Source organism: Lynx canadensis, chromosome C1 (assembly GCF_007474595.2).
Source record: "Lynx canadensis isolate LIC74 chromosome C1, mLynCan4.pri.v2, whole genome shotgun sequence".
NCBI lineage: Eukaryota > Metazoa > Chordata > Mammalia > Carnivora > Felidae > Lynx > Lynx canadensis.
Window position 1 is genome coordinate 133,703,072 of NC_044310.1, and position 22,693 is coordinate 133,725,764.

Sequence of the window (22,693 nt, forward strand, 5' to 3'; positions counted from 1 at the left end):
GTTGGTCCGTCCACGAGACGGAATTAGCAGCTCGTGAACTGGAAGTGGCTTCTCGGCTTCCCCGTCAATAAGCGGGGCCTCTTGGTGCTATGTGAATATACTCACGCCAACAGAGGATAGCAGAGACTTAGGTTTGAAGCTCTTGCTAGAAGGAGAGAAAGAGGAAGTTCCCTCCTTGCTTACCCTCCTGCTCCTCCCCCTGCTACATTTTTAACCACACATTTTCCCCATTAAACCAGAATTGATGAAACCTGTAGAAATGTAGTAGTGTTTGAAAATTGAAAAGCACATTGAAAAATAAAAATATTGTTGACTATACAAGGCAATTTCTTCAAATCGAGTAATGATGTGTATGTGGTTAACCGTCTCTACGCAGGAAGTGGTTTTATTTTAAAGTTTTTGTGCTCGCCCCAACCCCCCCGTTTTTTTTTTTTTTCTCCAGTACTGAAATTAAGCAGCATCCAACATCCTACTCTTATGACATGTGACTTTACTGTTTTCCGTTTTTGTTGAAAGAGTCATTAACAGTTGGAAGTTGATGGCAGTTTCAATAACAAGTGATCACCGAGAAAAGGTAAGCAAATTTTAACTTTACAGTGAATATGAAATTTAAACATGAAAATGTTTGGCGGTGTCCTACGCTCTGGTGTGAATATACAAATATTTCTATGAAAATGTGTTTTCACCTGTGATTAAAACATCTGTTTGTTTCCTTGGTGTAGAAAAGAATATTCTTTTTATATTTGCAACTGCCAAGTTCAAAAGTCCCTTAGAAGATATTACAATAGAATCATTTGCTAAGATTTTGTACTAAACTGTTAAAGACAGAGTAAGGTATACTTTTAGTTTGAAAGTGCTTTTAAAATTAACTACTAGAGAAAATAAGGGACTTTGCATCTTCAACTGATCGTTTTACAAAATATGTACTATTCAGGATCCAGATAAGGAAAGAGAAAAAGGCACTTTGTAACAATAAGAAATAACCTCTGAGTTGCAGCACGGAAGTTATCCAGTATGCAGTGTTGGGTTAAAGTTAACATTAGAAGCCTTTGCAAAGTTGTAGTTTATCAAATGTGTAGTTTTTTAAATAACTATTAAAAAAACAGGAAAGTTTTAAAATGCAAAACAAAGCTCTTTGTTATGACACTTGAATATTTTATATTATTTTCCTAAATTTTATTTAAGATATAGGGTGAAATGAGGGCAAGTTTCTATTTCACTAGCAAATTCTCTGTTTAAAAAAGAACCTTTATTGAAGGTTACTTTTGGGAAAAGGGGCAAATTAGGATATATTTTTGTTATTCATATAATTATGTAATTTTCTTTCTTTGAAGTTTTCCAAAATAATAACCTTAGAAATGAAAAGGATTTGTTAATCTTAAAGTGACAAGAACTTATCTTTTATACTAACTTCTTCCTTTTACAAAATGTCTTTGTGTTCTGTAACATATGTACAAAAATATAAAGTGCTGCTAATCTCAGAGACAAATACCTAAAATAAATCCGAGTGTCAATTTTTGAAAGAATTTTAATAAAAGCATGAGATATGATATACTCTTCCCTAATATTATTTTTATTGTGCTGTTGAATGGGGGAAGTGATGGCCCCACAACACCTATTTTTTGTGTGTTATTAAAAATGGTTACGCAGTTGATAAGTGGCAACAATTCTTTTCCTTTATTATCTTTTATTGAAAGACACATATAATGTTTTTGATATGGTCAATTTAGTAGGAAATTATTAGGCATATTAGTACACTCTATTGTAAGACCTCTTCAGTTGTCAATACTGAGGCTAGTTACTTGTTGACTATTAAAAGGATCACAGAAAAATGGAGATTAGGACTTGGTGTTCAATACATCTTTTATTGTTATAGTGAAAGGAAAAAGGGAGACCCTGGTAATATATATTGCTTTGATATTCTGATTAGCTTTTCAATTTGTTACATTTCCACACAATGGAAAGCATTATTTAAATCTGTCTTCAATATTGTGGTTCTGAACCTCTGCATCTACAAAAGCTGTGTAATTCAGATAGTTTTGGTTGATATGTTATTACTTTATTTCATTTTATTATAAAAGAACATCACATGAATAAATATATGTAGTACTTACATATTAGCAAGAGTGAATCCACAGAAGTGTTTGGCACTGAAAAAATGTCCACTGCAGTTTTTTAAACCATTTCATATTTATAAAAGCCAAATTCTTTGTAAGATGATTGTTTCTTGCAGAAACGGTCAAATTAAAATATAAGTATCTTATGAAGAATTTATAAAACTAAGAATGAAATAAATGCAGCTTAGTATGGAGTTATAAAGAGCAACAATTAGAGATGATAGACATAAACTAAGATACTCTCAGAATTATTTGTAAAAACAAGTAATGCATTATCTCTTGAATATACAAAATCTTAAATAGAGTCACTTAAAAATGAGGTACTATAGGTTACTATACCTTTATACATTTTAAGTGAATAAATAAACACATTTTGGTGAAATGAAACAACGCAGAGAATCTCATTTGGAGAGTAATTTCAAAACTGATTTATTAAAAGTATATCATGCTTTTCCACTTGGGGCCAGTATTCTGCAAAATTCAGAAAAGAGGCTTTTTTCTGTGGTATTTCCTCCTTTTATTCCCTTTCTATGCTTTGTTTTGGAGTAGCCTGATCTGTCCCTAATTTAGGGTCTCCCAGCCTTGGTACCTAGAAGGACAGACCACACTTGGCTCCTTCCATCCCATTCCCATTGTCCTTAAAACCTACTCATCTTCTTTCTTAGCACCTAGGGCATATGATAAAGATATCATGCTCCCAGGAGAGCTTTGTTTCTTTTTACTTCTTAGGCCTCCCCTACCCTGTCTGGTATAATTTTATTTACTTTTTCTTTAATATTTTTTAATGTTTGCTTATTTTTGAAAGGGATAGAGACACAGAGGGTGAACAGAGGAGGGGCAGAGGGAGAGGGAGACACAGAATCTGAAACAGGCTCCAGACTCTGAGCTGTCAGCACAGAGCCTGATGCAGGGCTTAAACTCATGAACGATGAGATCATGACCTGATCTAAAGCCAAACGCTTAACCGACTGAGCCACTCAGGTGCCCCTGGTATAATTTTAATAAGGTCTCTCAACAGATAGGATCCAAAGAACAGCTACATGTTGAGGACTTCAGTCAAGTGAAAAGAATTATACTGTAGCAAATAGTTGGGGGGGGGGGAATTTTGGCAGAAATGTATCCATTTCTATAATGTATTCCTATGCAAATATATACCATCTTGTAGTGGCTGAAAATTAATTTTACTATGTCTTAAGATTATTTTGATATCCCCATACACTTAGAAAATATTTAACATAATCAGTTATGTGTATTTTTTAAACCATTTAATACTCTGAATTTAAAGCTTTGGGTACCAGAAACATATTTTTTTTTGCACTGCACAATAAATATTATATAGCTAGACTTGAAAATATACTTATAAGTATTCTACATTTCAGGTTAGAGTTGGCAAAATGCCTTTGCTTTCAAATGATAGATTTGAATTAATATTAGCTTAGGCACCAGAGATAGGCATTGATTTGTAGAACTGAAAAATCCAAGGAAAGAGAAGTCAGGCATGGTGGGATCCAGGAGCTCACACAGCATAATTAAGATTGGTTTTTTTCTTTATTTCTTAGTTTTTTGTTTGCTTGTTTTTTGTTTTTCAATTTTTCCGCACTGTGCTATAAGCCCTCTCTGACAGAATCTTACAGAGTTGACAAGAAAGCTTTAGGTTTACATTTGACCTTTCAGACCCTGTTGCAGAAAATTGGCTTTCCCCTATCACCACAGTAAAGGTCTCAGATTGGGATCTGACTGGACTGAATTTTGCCACATGACCATAGTGGAGCTAATCATGGACTCTAAGACACAAACACCATAAGTGACTGGACTAGGTCACCGGCCTTCTTTTGCATTGAGGAGCCGCCTGACCCGGCAACACGTGTACTCTTAGCTGAATGGAGGGGTCTTCACACATAAAAACGAAAATGCTTTCCTCAGAAGAAAGGGTGACTCTACTACACAGCCACTTATGGTCACACTTAAAAATGCTGCTTATTCGAATTCTCCACACTTCATAATCAGACAGATATACAGTATCAGTTTAAAGATAGATCCGAATGAAGTGTTTCAATTAAACTGAATTTTAAAGTATTTTTCAAGAGGTACCTCATATATGAACACCTGTCTTGAACAGGTGAACACAATGTTTTTCTTCTAAAAGTCTATAATCTAGTGGGATCATTATGTTAACAGTTATAATACAAGTGAAATGTGTCAAGTACCATAAAAAAGATGTAAAGAATGTTCTATTAGGATTCAGAAATCCAGGAAACATTTGTTTCTGTAATGTGCCAGGAAATTAAGTAGAGAATTTCCAGTTGTGACATCATTTGATTATGTCCTATCAGAGAAATCAGGACAGTTTGGGAGGAAAGATTTGTAGTAGTTTTCAGAGAGAGTTAGGATTCAGAGTTTGAGGACAGGAAGGGAATGTACCCGGGCACAGAATGTAGAGGAAGAGTCTAGTTTTGTTTTTGTTTTTGTCTAGTTTTGTTAGCTACAAGTATAGTAGTAGGAGGTGAGGCCAGAAAGACAGTTTGAGATCCTGATAGGGTTGGCCTGCTGAGCAGATTATGACTAAGGGTTATAAAGAACAATAGTATCGTTAAGCAGGGAAATACATAAATTGAATGTCTACATTTTGCATGTAGATGGGCTGTCCAGCATCACGGTTTATTTACTTTTCCCATGTATCTCCCTGTTGGTGACATACTCTTCAGGGTAGTTTACAGAAATGGTTACAGTCTGTGAAGGTAGATATTCTTGTAACATCAGGGCTAGCTCCCCTCCCCAGGTGCCTTGAGGTTCTTATATGGGCTGTGGTTATAAAGATTGTTTTTTTTCTTTTTCAGTTTATGACAGCATTTTTGATTTTTGTTTTGTTTTGTTTGTTTTGAATTTAAGAAAAGATGATGGAGCAAGATGGTTCAAAACCAGAATAAAACCCAAATATAAAAATTTTAGAAAAAAAATCTTTATTATGTTCCCATTTCTATATACTGCTATTCACCTCTACTATAACCCAATAGGCAACCACTTTTCATAGTTATTTTTTTTAATTTTTCACAGTTTTTTAATGCAAAAAGCCTATATTCACATATGACTATATATAATGTACGTGCATATACTCTCATTTATTACATTAAGGGAAACATTATACATACACTTCCACTTTGCTTTTCTTTTAGTAATATCTTAGACGTGTTTCCATAGTAAAAATAAGAAACTGTTTCTCTTTCTCTCTCTCTCAATATTCTCTCAGTATTTATTAAGAGTCATGGGTGTCTTCAATTAGCTAAAAAAGGGATGACACATGAATGTTGAAATGAAGGGGAAGAGAAAAGGAATGGAAACAAAGGAAACAAAGGAAATATGTATATCCAGAAACCCAACAAGTTCTCAGAGGCTAAGACAGATGGGTGTAATCAGTAGCTCAAGTAGATAGATTAACCTGAAAAAGAAGGAAGAGCATTTTAATGAGTGTATATGCGGATGATGGGACATAAAAATGCAGTGATTAGAGGAAGTTGAGGAAATACATGCTTCATGGTTTCCATTTCCTCTGAAATTGTAGGAAAGCTCATCTGATGAGAGGAAATGTATACAGAATGCTAAAGAATAAGCAGAATATCTTATTTTAAAAATTAGCCTTGTGATTACACACAATATTATGGTAGGTTTTAAAACTGATTTTCTCTTTTGGTGGCCATCAGCCCACTTAGATTCAATTCCGTAAATAATTTTTAACTCTAAGTATGTTGTGTTGGGCAAGGAATTACTGGGGACACAAAGAATCAATATGCTATCTAGCCAATGAAAACTTTTTAGGTAGTTTAGTGTACAAACACAAGAATTTAAGTATAGATCTATGTGTATAAATGCAATACTATAGAAATATCAAAGGACATTTTATTGTCAGAGTCCCAGATGAAATTTGCCAAACCCAGTGGTCATTTACATGTCCTCATATTATTATTTTCTGAGATACCTGAGATGCAATTGAACATTCCTTCCCTCTTGAACCTCTCTCTTCATTTGACTTCTGGTATGTTTCATTCTTTCAGGTTTTCTACACCCTCACTGGATGCTCTTTTCTGTCTCGTTTGATAAATCTTCCTCATCATTCAGCTCTCTAAATATTGGAATGCCTTGCACTCAGTCTTCAGATTTCTACCTTTTTAGTCTTAGCTCTTGTCTTCTAAGTTTATTCCTCCCGGGTGAATTTCTTTTGGTACCATGAGTTTAAATATTATCTATATTTTAATTAGGTCTCAAAATCAAAATGTTTTTCTTAGCACTAAAACTACTAATGCAACTGGCTACTCATCATCTTAGCTTGAATGTCTCATAGAGGTTTCAAAATGAGGATGTTCAGAATTAACCTTTTAATTACTCCCTGCTTGCCCCCAACTCAACTTGCTTCTTCCCTATTTTCATCCATCTCAGTCAATGGCACCACCATTCATCTATCTGTTTGGGACAATAAACTAGAATTATTGTCAGTTATACTCTTTCCCACACATTTCCTACCCCAAACCACATTCAATTCAGCAATCAGCAGAGGCTATAAAATATTGATTTAGCTCCCATTATCTTGTTTACTTAACTTTTCTCAATAGTGACTCTTGAAAAGTTATATATATATATTTTCACACTAATTGTTCTTTATTTTTTGTGTTTTGGTTGGTATAATGACTTTTCCCCCCAAAAAGAAAAAAAAAAACTTCTAAAGGTGTACACTACAATGTGTGACATGTAGTAATATCACAATTTTAGATAAAACCACACTCATCAATTCACTTTCTGATTTCAAGTGAGAGAAAAACCATGCAAAACATATGGAGCAATTTTGATTTGCACATTGTGAATGAACTCAAGAAGGTTGAAGAGGTAGCAACTTCTAGAATGTTCCAGTCAGGTTTTTTTCCAGCCCAAAATATGTTTTTCTGTGCTGTAATTGATTGATTAAGTATCCTCTGGGCAAGAAAACCTTTTTTTTTTTTTTTTACATTTTATGTACAATTCATTTTTATCAAATTGTTGCTATTACTTACATAAACCATTTTTAAAATCTATTAGTATTTTTGTGTTTATAAATGTTGATCGTGTATCTTGGGCTTTTATTTAACAGCTTTTGTTTTAGCAGGAATTAATTAGACATTAAGCAAGGGATTAATGTGTGTTGAAATATCCCAAGTTCGGTCACCTCTTACCACTTCTACCACTGTTACTACAGAATCTTCTTGACTTATCTCCCTGCTTCTACTTTTCATACCATAGTCATTTTCCAAGAAATAGCCAAAGTGGCCTTCTTAAGACTTAAATCCTACAATTTTTCCCAGTAAAAGAATTCCAAATGACTTTCTATTATATTTCAAATTAATTCAAGCTCCTTTCATCACTTGCAAGGCCCTCTCTTTCTCATTACTTTGCTTTCATTTCTCTAAATAGCATTTTGGATATGGGGAATTATTCTTTTTTCGACTTGTTTAGTGGCTGGACTCCACCTAAATAATCATTTAAGCATATTGACCTTGTCTGTTAATTTGCTACTTGATATACAGAACCTAGAACAGCTGTCGGCATATAATAACCACTCAGTGAGTATTTGATTAGTAAAAGAATAAATGATACAAAAATTGACCCTGAACTGTAGAATCAGGAAAGGCTTTCTGTTTCTTTGAACTTCTGGGTCTGAAAAAATAGGATCAATTTAGGGGAAGAGAAGCTGAAACATATTTCAGACAAATGACACTTGATGGGTATGTTTTGAGTAACCTTGCAGTGGTGAAAGTTTGTATTGAAATCCTGGATTCATTATATACTGTAGTGCTTTTTGAAACTTAGAAGAAATAACTCACCATTTGAAAACATACTTCCATAAACAGATGGAAAGCACCAATCACTTCTAAGCATTTAAATTTTAAGCTATTTTAATAAAACTATGGTATTACAATTGAATAATTTTATGTCGATTTAAACTCATTTCTTAAAAACTTAGAGAACTTTTTGTTCTTGTCTTTACTGATGTATGACCAAACTTAGGGTCAAGCAAGGTATCTGTTGAAAAGAGCTCTGAAAGGTAGAATGCTCAGGAAATTGGATGCTGACTCAAGGGGAAATTTTGTTTCTGCTAATTTATTTTCTGCATTAGTTAATTTTATACTAGAATTTAAAAGGCTAGAATCTGAGCTATGGAACACTTATTCATCTTTCTTCTAAAGGCACTAGGAAACCAAATAACCTGAGTCTCCATATAATATCTATTCATACCAGGATGCTTGTCTTAAGAGATGTGGGAGATAGGAGGGAAAATGAGTGTTGATTACGCCAGTAGTGTCTCCACACTGCAGTAGGTACTCTGCTGTTACAAAATACAGACAATATTCTCTCATTCTTAAGATGCTTTCAATAACATGTGACATTCATCAATGTAAAATTAGAGTGGGATTGTTAATAGGAATCATGACTATGATTACAATATTATGTATAATGCATTATGTATCAGGTGTTGTACATATCTAATAGCATTTGATATCCCCAAAAATCATGTAAAGTTGGCATTCCCATTTTAAAGATAAGAAAGTTAAGGGTAAGTGCCCGAATTTATAGAGCTATTTGGTAGAGTGTGTTGTGATTTATAGGCACATCTGGGTTAAATCCATGACTAGGCAAAATCCCTGTTATTTTTACTATGCCATGCTGTGATTTCTAAGCCTAGTAAGTGTCAATAGTTAAACAATGCTGGGCTTCATTCAGGAGGCCCTAAAGTCTAAAAGGGTCTGAAAGGACCCCGCTTTGTTTGCTGTCTAGAACAATGCCATCTGTGGAAAACCTGTTTCTTGTTGGCTGCATACATAGCCTTCTGTAGAGATGTTATACAACATGTGAGGAAGAAAACATTTTCTGCCTTAGTTTCTGTCATACTACAGGTGCCTTTTTTAGTTCTTTTTTCCTTCTCCTATAGACCCTATGTTTCCCCTCAGCCTGTAAATCCCCCAAATTCTTTCCTAGACCATGCTGGCAGTTATGATAGCAACTAACCACAAATGGTTATTCAGTATTTGAAATGTACCTTGTCTAAATTGAATGAAAAATAACCAGATTTTGAAGACTTAGTACAAAAAAAAGATGTAAGGTATCTTGTTAATATTTTTACATTGATTACTATACTGAAATTATAAAATTTTAACATGTCGAGTTAAATAAAATATTATTAAAATTAATTTCACCCACTTCAGGGGCACCTGGGTGGCTCAATCGGTTAAGCAGCCAACTTCGGCTCAGGTCATGATCTCGCGGTCCGTGAGTTCGAGCCCCGCGTCGGGCTCTGTGCTGACAGCTCAGAGCCTGGAGCCTGTTTCAGATTCTGTGTCTCCCTCTCTTCATCCTCCCCGTTCATGCTCTGTGTCTCTCTGTCTCAAAAATAAATAAACGTTAAAAAATTTAAAAAAATAACATTAATTTCACCCACTTCATTTGTTTCATCTGATGTGGTTGCCAGAACATTTAAATTTTTTCTAGTTACCTGGCTTGAAAACAAACAAATAAATGAATAAATAAAATCCCTCAGATATGGTCCTTAAATTTCTATCTTTGCCCTTAGCCTTTCTCCCAATACTACTTCTCATTTTCTTTTTTTCTTTTTTTTAAAGAGGCTCCACGCCCAGCGTGGAGTCCAATGTGGAACTTGAACTCACAACCCTGAGATCAAGATGTCAGCTGAGATCAAGAGTCGGATGCTTAACTGACTGAGCCACTCAGGAACTCCCCATTTTTTTTATGTTCCTCATTTTTGATTATTACTTGATACTACCCCACGAAGCCCCAACAGTAGTTGAATGAAACTGAGTATGTCCCAAGTTAAGCCTATAATATGCCCCCAGAATCCTTCTCTTTCCTCCTGCTAATATTCAGGTCAGATGTCTTTATTCCTGAAACCATCTGAACAAATCAGCCTTGGAATCTCTATGCCCTCGTATACGCTTATTCCATACATCTAAATCAGGTTGCCATGTTTTAGGGCCACCATTTCCTTTCTTCACATTTCACTATTGTCATAGTTACTAATTGGGCCATCCACTAAAATCTGTCTAGACTATGGCCAAAGGGGCTTACTTGCTTTCATACTACTGTTTTTCTTACTCCTTTACTTTGCCTATTTCAGATTCACTTTGTGTCTTCAGGGTGATGGTTGAGTTCCAGTTAAGTAACACAAGTAAAGTATCTATTATCCATTATATTCTATTTAAAGTTTAAAAGTGGTTTTACATACATTATTTTATGTGATCATTCAGTAAGCATTCTATGAAAAGCTCCTGCTTTTGAAGTTTTTCAGGACATGTTAAGAACATAGTTTTGCTAAGTGTCTTCTGATTTCTTAGCCTGTTCTCTTAATATTTTATACTGTAAGGAATTACAAAAAAAAGTTCTGGAACAACATTTGATTAACTGATTGGATGTAGAGAAGGGAAGGAATACCCTAAAATGTGGAAGTTGGGCCTGTCTGAAATCTCTGGGCTCCACCACTGCTAGATATTGTATATAGTATTTGTGCAAGTTACTTAATCTCTTGAATCCTGAGTTCTCTCACCTACAAAGTGGGGAGTTTCCTCACAAGATGAAAAGAAAATGATGTACATAAAGAACTTTGCCTAGTTTGTGGCACATAGTAATTGCGTTTAAAAAGGTTAATGTAGTGTGAATTGTAGCAGTAGTAGTAACTTTTATCAGGTTGTCTAGACTCAAATGATGACCATATTTTTCCCTTCATTATGATATAAAAATCATGGTGGGATAATTTTGGTTTATTTCAATTCTAAGTATTATAATCAGATTATGAAACTCATCAAGAGAAATTTTCTTGCTATTAGTTTCATTTCCTCAATACAGTGTGTGTGGGAATATAGTATAGCCATGTGGGGCAGAAGAAAGGAGGCTCTTTTCTTATTTATTTACCAATTTGGTTAATATGAACATTTCCTTCAAGCAGCTTCAAGATGTGTCCTTACCAAAAATAACCTTCACTTTTTTGAAGAAATTAATGTCCATACAGAAAGCAATTTAAAAAGTAGTAGGCAACCATTGACTCTTGGACTTCAAGTTAAATTGAAGCAAAGAAAAGCTATGGAGACAAGGATGAGAGAAAAAAAGTACAATTCTCCTCACCAACTTTTATATCTAATTCTTCCTGGGGTGATTAGGTGGTGACATAAATGGTTCATAAAACAGGTATGCTGGGGTCCTAGCAAAATGATTCCAAAAGAAAAAAATAAGAAAGAAATTTGGTAGGTCCAGAGTGTAGGTACTGGTCAGTTAGAGAAATATTTAGAGTTTTATTTTGTTTTTTTCCCTGGGAAATCTGCTCAGGATTCTGTGTATGGAGGTTGAGTGAATATATCGATTTCAATCCTAATTTTGAGAGCAGTCAGTGTTAGGGCATCAGATTAATGAGACCAGGTGTGGCGGTAGGAGGTGACTGACCCAAGTTTCAGCTGGTGGGTGCTGTCCTTGAAGAACTGGCTGTATGCTACAGGACAGAGGACTTTACGTTAGAAGTCTGTCTCTAAGAAAGGGGATTAGCAAGTGGGCCATAGTTTCAGGGTGAGAAATCAGCTCGGAAGGAAGACTAGAGAATGGTCAGCACGGCAGATCGGTATAGGGAGTATGATTTGAGGCTGAGAAGGTGAGGAAGGTGAGACAACAGTGATTGCTCTGACTTCCTCTGACTGTGATGCATTGTATCCCAGGTACTCATGGCATCTTTTGATGTGGAGAACTAGGAAAGAAAAATAAGAATCAATGACATGGGGCACCTGGGTGGCTCAGTAAATTAAGTATTCTACTTGAGCTAAGTCATGATCTGGAAGTTTGTGAGTTTGAGCTCCACATCGGGGTGTGTGCTGTCAGCACAGAAGTGGTCAGAAGAGATATACAACTCAAATAGAGAACAGAAAACAATAGAAGTCAGGATATAATTATCTGCCAAAATATAATATCGAACAATAAAGGAGGTCAGAGCAGAGAGAGGGGGAAAGGGGAACTCGCTTAGCAATAGCAATGAGCGCAACACTGTATCTGACTTTTGGTAATTTGAGATCATGCAGAGAAAGTTACACAAATAAAGAAAAATAATCTTAATCTCTGATGAATCTCTTTCTAAACCAGTGGGTACAGACTCATCTCTTGGTTTTGTTCTCCATTTTCTAATCCTACCAGCTTGGGTTTAAAATCATAAAATATAGGAAATGATGTTGATTTCACATGCAGCAGAAACTGCTCTATCCATACATCAGAGGAGCAATCCTAATAGAGGTGACTGGCACCGTGGGTCATAGTCACAAATGCATCAGGCCGGTCAGTATTTTGATGCAAATAAAGTGGAAAGGGAGAGAGCCTCTGGATTAGAAAGAACTTGCCCTGTTTCCAGGATGTGGAAGCTGCACGCCCCCAGCTGACGGTTACCCCATCCTTAACCACTTGTCCATATCTTCTGATTTTTCAAGGGAAGACACACCGATCTGCACCTTTTTTTTTTTAATAAAAAATCCTCATTTTTCCATCGCAAACTGATTCAAACATTCTAAAACAATGTTCAGGCCCACAACATATGTCTGTGGTGTTGAATTTGGTTGGCAGTTCTGCCGATTTTCACACCTCTTCGTGATTTATAGCTGCTCCTAAGAAAGAGAGCAGAATGTCTATGATTAGAAACAACTGGAGTCCTCCATATACAAATAAATCCTAATAGGGGTACCTGGGTGGCTCAGTCAGTTGAGCGCCGACTTCAGCTCGGGTCATGATCTTGCGGTCTGTGAGTTCCAACCTCACGTCGGGGTCTGGGCGACAGCTCAGAGCCTGGAGCCTGCTTCAGATTCTGTGTCTCCTCTCTCTCTGCCCCTCCCCCCGCTCATGCTCTGTCTCTCTCTCTCTCTCTCTCTCTCTCTCTATCAAAAATAACTAACATTAAAAAAATTCAAAATAAATCCTAATAAAGGCTTAGAGACTCAGTAGCACATTCAATTATTCTATGAAAAAGCATCCATTTTGTATAGATTTTTTCACTGACGTCTTTGTTTTGTTTGTCTAACTTTCCAGGAGTGGGTCCGTTTTCCTAACTTGAAAAACTGACCTTGTTCTGTTGCTCATGTTCCTCAAAACATTTTTTAACCATTAAAAGATGTCCCCAAAAGGTTAACTTTTCTTAGTAATAGCAAATATAGTCATTCTTAATTTGCCTGGTATTTCAGAGTCACGTGAACAGCACATGACCAGCACACGTACACTTGTATGGATGCATTGCTGTAGGGGGAGATAAAAGATTTGTATACCTGGGTGGTGATAATAGTAACAAAAATTTAAACACATGCACGTACACGCATGTGAAATCCACGTTGTACTAGAGGGGAAATGTAGCATGGGTGTGGTTGTATAACCCATTTCATCATACATACTGTCTATAATAGATCAGCATCACTAAGTCTCAGAAATAGTTATGACAAAAATTAGTGTTCAATGAGTTTTTAAGCAAAATAGATAATCCTGATAGCCATTTTCAAACTTTAGATGTTTTATGCAGTCCCTTTTGACTTCAATGCAGCCAAGCCAAAATTCTATACGTTTCTTTGTGAGGAGCCCAAATTAAGATAGAAATTTGACTCTACTACTTGGAATTATAGTAGCACTCAGTTAACTGGAGCCTAATCACATAGACAGTGTATCTAACCATCTCCCCTACCTCCCACCTCCTAGAGTGAGGCCCCTGAATTCTACTTTGAGGAAAGAAAAGCAAAGCACAAGTTTTGCTTAAATGTGGGATCTATCCCTCAAAAACTCCTAGATGGAGGTTCTGCTAATGCAGCTGAAGCTTTTCAAGACATTAAGGCATCAAAACCGCCTTTTAGTTAATCAGCCTAGAAAAGAAAAAGATATACCACATACTTGGCATATTGAAGGATATTCAAAGGCAAGAATTGAAAAGCTCGGTCAAAAACTTTCAATTTAAAATAATGTGAACTAGTAAATATTTTTTTGCCATTTTGATATTTTTGGCTTCATGAAAGGAAGCCTCACTGCTCCAAATTTCAGATTAAATTTGAGTGAAAACAGCAATATATTGTGGAATTTGGTTGTTCTCACACCAAACATCCTTTGATATCTAAGAAGCAAGAGAATGTTTCCAAGTGTTTACGTTGATGTGTTTTACTCCCACTACCAAGTTCATGATATAAACATTAAAAAAAAAAAGTGTTCATGCTGAAACACTCACATAGACCCAGATTGCTTGGAGTATGATCCTGTTGAGTTTTTCCTTTATGTAAAAGAATTCATTTCACAGTACCTACCTACTTAGCTACTAGTCACTTCTCTTCTCATTTTTCCCAACTATGATTGATCCCACTTCCCCGACGACTAACATATTTCAAAGTGAAATGTAATCCCAGAAAGTGTTTAGAACAACAATGTTAACAAATATGAACTGAGCAGCAGTGGGATTAAAGATAGAAGGATACTATAGCAATTAATAATCATTTTAGAACAATGCAGATTTAAAATAAAGAAGAACTTTATGTAAGACTTGTTTCTCATCAACGTTCAGTGTGGCATCTTAATCAGCAGGGGCGAAGCCTCAATGTGTAGTTTCCCAGGCCTCCTCTTCAGTCTTGCTGAATGGGACTCTTCAGAATGTGCAGTGAAATATGTGTTGTTTATGACACTTCCTATACTGACTGGAGAATCATTGCTCTATAGCTTTTCTAACCCTACTAAAGCCATTTGTTCCTTTCAACTGAGGTTATTCTGACCTTAACTCCTAGAAGCAATCGTAGCTTAATGCACGTAATCTTTAGCTAATTCCAGTGGAATGGAGTTCTGTGAGTTCATATTAAATTATAACAAGTGATTATGGCTTTGGTTTGTACTTGTGATGCATACATCAGGTGCGTTTCCCCCTTATTTACAAGTCTCGGTCCTTCAACAAGTCATACCTTCCTCATTAGGCGTTTGCTTTGTCCTCAACACAACTTCTGCTGGTAACATGGTCATTCATTGCCTCATTCCTTTGCTAAGATTGAGGTCTCTCTACTGCCAGTGTCCCTTCTGGATAATTGAGTTGGGTGTGAAAAAATACCCAGTAATTGGAACTGTGACACTTAGTAACAAACCTCCTAATCCATAATGGTCTACAAATGTGAACTTCTGTGTATGCCCTGCTCAGATTATGAATGGTTGTTTTTCCCACCTGTTGGGTAAATCTTTCTATTCAACTTAGATCCCCAGGTGCCAATGTTTCCTGATGTATGTAAAAATTGGACACAGCTGCATCTCTCGTGAACATTTGTGGTTTGGAGCGCTCTCCAATAACTGTTTACTTCAGATGAAGAGCCAGATCCTGGTCTTTTCTTACCTCAATAAATCATGAGAGATGACCGGTCCTTCTAATTAAAAGATTTATATATATACGATATAATATCTATTATTATATCTTATAACCTTAATATATATCTTATAATCTTAATATATTTAATCTTATATAGATCTTAATATATCATTTTTTATTATATATATATATATATATATATAATCTTTACAGAAAGATACCCCTATCTCACATTAAACACAGAAATTATTTTCAGAAGGATCACAGCTCTAAAAATAAAAGTTGGAACAATATATTAAAAAAATTTTTTTAATCTTTATTTTGAGAGACAGAGACCTGGCACGAGTGGGGGAGGGACAGAGAGAGAGGGAGACACAGAATCCAAAGGAGGCTCCAGGCTCTGAGCTGTCAGCACAGAGCTCCACAAGGGCTCAAACTCATGAGCTGTGAGATCATGACCTGAGCTGAAGTCAGGATGCTCAGCTGACTGAGCCACCCGGGCGCCCTGGAACAATATATATTTTAGAAGATAATACAGTAATAGTCTTTGTGGCCTTGGTCAAGTAAGGATTTCCGAAGAGAACAAAAAAAATCACTAATCATAAAAGGAAATGAATGATAAATTGGATAATACTCAAATAAGAATATCTATTAATGAAAAAAATTATACTAAAAGAATAAAAAGTAACCCACAGGTGGGAAAAGATCATTATTGCAACATATGTATTGAAAAATGGCTTGTATCCAGAATACACAAATAACTCCTCCAAATCAGTAAGAAAAGGACAAAGAACCTAACGGAAGTTTTTCATAAGCACTTTACCGAAGAATATTATGTGCAATCAGCCACATAATAGACATTTGAGTGAAATAATCTCAGCAACAAAAAGTGCATACTCCCAGGTTTTCCATTTATATTAATTTAAAAAATAGGCAAAACTAAGACAGAATATGATTATTTTTGGTGGAGGTTGACAGATAGTGACTGCTTCAGGGTTTCTGGAGTGCTGATACTGTCAAGCGTGTGGTGTGGTTACATGAATGTGTTCAGTTTGTGGCAATTCATTGTACTTTATATACAAACATGGGCATACACACAAACTACCAAAATGCATTTTATGCACATATAATTGAGTGGAAAACTAATGTTTAAGTGCATTAAAGGAAATATACTGAAATATTTTAATAGTGTTGTCATTGTCACAACAATGTCCTATTTCAGACATGTCCCCTTGGCACTGAAATCCAATCCAATCAGTTCAGAGTTTGAAGACATGAGCATTAGGGAAAGACTAATCGGATACAATAACAAATTTGCTAAATAAAACAAATGTCAGCCATATTTGACTACTGTCAATTACTGACTCCTGCTAATTACTGTCAAACACTAATTATGCAATATGCAGCTTCCCCATATTTTAACCTGGGCAGGCCAAGATAGAGATAGAGGGATCCTGGTGTACTGCAATCAATGTGTGATTAGATTATTCGGCTTGATAAAAGGGCTTTGCAACTAAGTCACATCCATTAGGAAGCAAATGCTACGGAACATGAAATCCCAGGAAACAAGCAACCACAGGTTGAAATGTATTTTTTGCACTTGATACTCTTCCAACAAATATCAGAGAACCGGTCCTGTCCCAGAGAGTGTCTGCTTGTTTTGTCAGTGTTTCCTAATACTGTGGCTGCTGATGCTTTCTCCTTAAGTGACATTTCATCATCCAGTGCCCTAAGATAGTCACCTTGTTTTCCCTTAATTGATACTTGTATGCAAGAGGCGGAAATGGCTCAGCATTTCTTGCTAGATTAGGTCAAAGCTGACAGAGGAACAGGGAAGATTGCATTACTTATGCCCCTTATGGTTCTCCTGTGTATCTAAGGAGATTGTCATTTCATAAAATTTCTTAGTGCTGGCTAAACGTAATTACAATAGCACAGGCATTTTGTTCCTATTAGTTTGTCAATTTTTTTACTACTTACCTGATCACCGGAGGAAAATCCAAAAGCAGTTCTTCTGATCTTAACTTTATTTTCTCCTATGTCCTTAGTAAGATATAATTGTACCTTTTGATCTCTCTTCCTTAAGTGCTTCATTTTGCCCTTCCAGTGGTCCTTTAATTCTTTTCTCTTCATTCATTTAGTGAACTGAAGCATTACAATGTACCTGGAAGCTCAAAGTAAGTTCCTAAAGTTCTGGAGTATTTTTTTCCCAGATCACTTATCAGGTGCTCTTATCATAAGATCAGTGTTTACAAATAGATGCTATGATTTACTCTGATTTGAAGTTAATTAAGAAGCATCTTGAGAGAATGTTACTGTTCTTCTGTGGCTGGAGATCTATTCTTCTGGGAGGCTTTTTACCAAATCTTTGGGGAGGGGATTATGCCTTAAACGGATCATCAAAGTTTCCCAGGATCTATAAGACAAAACCCAAATGCTTTACTGGAAATGGCAAGATTCTCCCCATTCAGTCCTAATCATTTAACTTCCCACCTCCCATACTTTACTGTTTGTTGTGGATGTTCACTCCTGTTTTCCTTAAATCTTGTGATCTCAGCCTGTGCTGCCCTTGACATTCCTTCTCTGCCTGTTGGGTCTTATTTTTATACAACATCAAGGTCAAATGTCACCTTCGCCTTGAGATTGTCCTCAGTCCCATCCTCCATTGCACTCTTACCAGACTCCATGGTAGGCAAGCATGCTTATGTCTGCCCCCAGGTTCTCAACAATTTTTGTAGAAACTGTGGGACCTAGTAAGTTTATTTTTCAGGGCAAAAGCTCAAGGAATACTTGAAATGTAAAATGAGATGCTTTGCTCCCAATAAGATGGGGACTAAAAGGCTAAGGTCCCCAGGGGATGAGAGATGGCAACCCAGATACCACAATCTAAAAAAAGATTGAGGTTGCCTGTCACACAATTTTGTCTTGGACTTATTCTACTTAAAAACTATATTTTACTTGTCATTTTCACCATTTAGAATGCCCATGGGTAATGACAATAACTGTATTACAATTTATCCATGCAGATGACTTGCCAGACTTTGTCAGTAAATGCAGCATATCACCCTGATTCCCTGATTAGGTTAAGTTAAGTAAATGCAAAGCCTTATTATCACATTTCCTATATATAACACCTGCCCAGTCAAAGACAATGTTACCCGATGGGTGGCTATGGTCAAATTCCTTTACTATGATGTTCTTTTCTCATTATATTGACATTTTTGAAACTGAGTTTTATTGTACTCTCTCCGCTTATGGAAGTGGTCTGGGGAAATTAGACTTAATAGAGATGTAGAAGCCACAGGGAAAAAAAGAAAAGGAAAGTGAACTGGAAGGAAACTGAAATTAAAATGTTATTTTAGTAAATGGCTGCAGTGGTGGAGACGACAAACAATTGCAATGCAAGTTAATTACTGACCTGTCAGGAAAGTGTAGCACGAAGGTTGTGCCACACATTACTGGGGCTGCCATAGCCACAAGTCATTTCCACAGGGGAACAAACAGACCGTGCGCTACCACAGATCAACATAAGATCTTTCCAGGGGATAGAAATGAATTTCTCAGAGCAGTAACATTTGTCTGTGGAGTTTCTTTGAGCTCCTTAGCCCACACATTCTGGGAAAGGAATGGAGTCATATTGCCATAGAGGATTCCTGTTTGGGGGACCGTAGCTCTTGGTGGCTGGGGTGACCAGACAGCTCACTTGCCATGCACTGAAAAACCTAGGCTGACACCCATGGAATGGGGATTCCCTGGGGACTCTCAGGGCTTGCCTCTGAGACAGGTCTCCTCACAATATCTTCTATGGTGTCTCTGCCAGGGAAGAGAGTCCTTCTCTGTGGAGAATGACTGTAAGAACCTAAAGAAATTTGGAACTCAACGGAGACTTCCTCTATTGTCAAAACAAATGACCCTGCTAAGTTCTAAGACATCATTAAACATGGTCATTTAATTATAAGAAGAAAAAGGGTTATTCTGAAATGAAAATATGGTATTCTTCTTATTTTTAAAAATGCATATTATTCTCCAAGTATTGGCCTCAGAAGGTATGAAAAGCATTGCTTTTTTTTTCCTGCCCCAACTTGTCATGCAATAGTCATAGTTCAGTGGACCTTAGAAACATTGGCCAGAGGGAGTTATACATTTTTTTTTTAAATAAGGAATAGACTTTATCAAAGGCGTTTTCCAACTGGTAATGTTTTGCTAGGCTATGTACGCAGGCATTGACTAGTTTCTACATGTGTTTTCCACTTATATATTCAGTAAACATTTATTAAATCTCTATTGTTTTGTAAGGAAGCACAGGAACATTTATAAACATTTAAATTGAAAGATGTATATGATATATACCTAACATGGCTGTACTATGATCATATTACCTCTCTGATCTCAGACTTCCTTTGGAAATCTTGTTACCTTATTTTTCCACACATGGTTTCCAGTTGACTTGGGGGGTCTGTGACTAAAGCAACGATGTTTGGAGATGCAGGACATGAGTTCTGTCCTGGGTCTACTTTGAAACGAGCTGTGGCACCGTGGGGAAGACACTCAGTACACCTGAACTTCAATTTTCTCTGCTCTGCAGCACAGAGATGATATCATAGTGCCTACTCATTTTCTCCTAGCTCAAAATAAGTCTTAATACACTTTTATTTTTAATGCTGCTGATGGGAAAGAGATGTCAAAAACACACTTTCTAACTCAAAAGGGCAAGCTGCTGAGCCTTAGTGTAATTAACAGAGTGCAACAAATAATTGACAGAGCAGCTATGAAATTTATGATTAGATGAATTATCACATTCACTCCTATCTGGGTATTTGCAGTGTGAGTAGGAGAATCTGGCCCAGAATACCACTGAACCTAGTCTGTTGAGAAGAGCCAGTTTGTGTGGCTCTTACAAAGTGCATTCTCATCACAGTTTCCTGTTTTTAAAGCAATATTGAAAGTGGAACTAATGCAATATCACAAACTTTTCTTGCTCTTCACTTGGTACATACAAAATCAGGAAGTCTAGAGAAATTGTGAAGCCAGTCTTAAGTGATTCACATTTCAATTTCTAACTCAGGGATAGGATATTTATTTGGAGAGTTTTATGAAATCAATGGATATTTTAGACACATGCAAAATGAACTAATTCTTCAATATTTCATTAGTCATCTGCAGCCTCATGTAAGAATATAAATGCATAAGCCAAGAGTGTTCTCTCTAACAAATTTTGATAATAATGATGATTATAATAATCATAATGAGTAGATGATATGTTATAAGAAGAACAAGTGGAATACTGAATAAGCCTCTAGATCACATGAATCTTAATATAACTTATAGTTAACAAACTTTTTGATGCCACTAAGTTGAATGTAAGTCAGCATGGACAAATATTATTGATTTACAATCTACTCTATGAAATATAGAAAGTTGGGGGTCAATGAGGGAAGAAAACGAGGGTGGAACAAAAGAATAATTTCAACTCCTTGTGAGTGTTCCTGGAATAATACAGGAAGACTCACAAATTGGAGGTCTTCCTTGCCTTTCTGAGTAGCACATCATGAAATTGATATGTATGTTCCTGGAAACATACATATCATACACTCTCTGATTCTGGGAGCCATGTCATACTAGATCCTGGGGTGCAAGGGTTTCATTTGACATTAGGTTGGGCCGGTTTCAGGATGGAGTTTGTTCACTAGGAACTTGTTTCATAAACACTCAAAAATAAGAACACCATGGCAGGGCCATCACATCACATAACTCCAGCAGACCCTATTTGCCAGAATGCAATGCTAGTATCTTGTCCCAAGCCACAAATACTACCTCCCCCTAAATTCACTTAAGATCTTACGTGGAGTAGACTGGTCAAGGCTATTCTACTGCAAGATATTTCTCCCACATAGCTAGAAGAGTTTCCAGTTTGAGATTCAGACAAATGCCTCCCTGAGGTTAAGGGGAAGTCTGATCATCCATTTGTAGCATTATGTTAATTGGTTTAATTCTTTCCCTCCCATCTATGTCTTAGTGATTGACTGAAAGGACGGATGTTCACAGGAGATAGGTAAGGAAAAATAGATGGTGCAATTTCAGAACTGTTGACTCTGTGGTTGAGATGTGCCTAAGTAGGTGCCTCAGTGGGGGGCTTGGCGCCTAAACTACGAAAAGGATAATAGGATGTCTGGTAAGGGAACAGAAGAGTATTTGGATGTAGGCAAGGAGAAGATGAGAAGTTGGAAGGGGGTAAAGAAAAAGGGCTATGAAGTGAAATTCAAATACAACTTGAAAAATTTGGCTTAGAACAGCCTTATCCTCTTGTTAGGAGGGTCCTAACAGGATCAATGAAAATAAGTCATCTCTGACTTATTTTGTGCAACAGTGACAAGTGTCACAGTCATTAGCACAGCTGTCATTTCAGTCTATCAGATTTCCTTCCTCCTCTGTCCTCTCTCCTTCCTCTTGCACACCCCTGGGCCCTATGGGGGGTGGGGGTGGTGGTCCTGCTTACCTCTGCCTTGCACTCAATTAATCTATACAACACATTTGTGTATTATGCCAAGGAAAGCCCTCTTCCTTCATCACTCCCTCAGAGTGTCTTGAATACCAGCCCCTCGCTGCACCTGCTGGTTTAGAAGGGAGGGACTCTCAATCCTTCAGCCCCATGAGAGGCTAGCAAGATGACAGACTTAAGCACACTGAAGTTAACTGCCATTTTCTTCATGAAATCTATCATTTCCCTTTTCTTTGAACTTCTTTGGTAACTATGATTTTGCTTCATGGAATATTTCAATATTTACCTTATAACCTCACAGCTGTTTGCATACTTTTGCAGTTCTGAGTCCTTTGCCTGCAAGGCCTAACCTGCCCTGACTTAGCACCAGCACCAACTAGTCTCCTTTTGCAGACTTCCTCTCTCTCCACCTCCAAGTTCCACCCTGAGTTTGATGCCATTGCTCCTCTCCCAAACTGGGCACCACTCAATTTTTGTCATTTAATTATTGATTTGTTTCTCTATCACCTTCACCAATCTGTAAGGCCCTCGATGTTTAGTACATACATACATGCATACATACAGAGAATCTCCAGACTCTGATATAGTGCATGCCACTTGGGAGACTTTCCATAAATGTAAATGGATCATTTATTTTCTTCTGGTGGAAATCTTTAAGAGGAGGTTTTTGTGTCATTTTGTGTATTCTTCTCAGAGCGATGTAGTGTTCTGCAA

General features: G+C 36.6%; 1 protein-coding gene across 2 annotated transcripts in view; it reads left to right on the top strand.

Annotated features, from left to right (window-relative positions):
• Window positions 1-259: 259 nt before the first annotated feature.
• ARHGAP15 (Rho GTPase activating protein 15) overlaps window positions 260-22,693 on the top strand; it is a 619,910-nt gene continuing 597,476 nt past the window's right edge. The window contains exon 1 of one of the 2 annotated variants that reach the window (XM_030327812.1): window positions 260-574. The gene's annotated coding sequence lies outside the window, so the exon portion shown is untranslated. The remainder of the gene's footprint in view (window positions 575-22,693) is intronic. The other variant, XM_030327811.1, reaches the window with a different exon arrangement.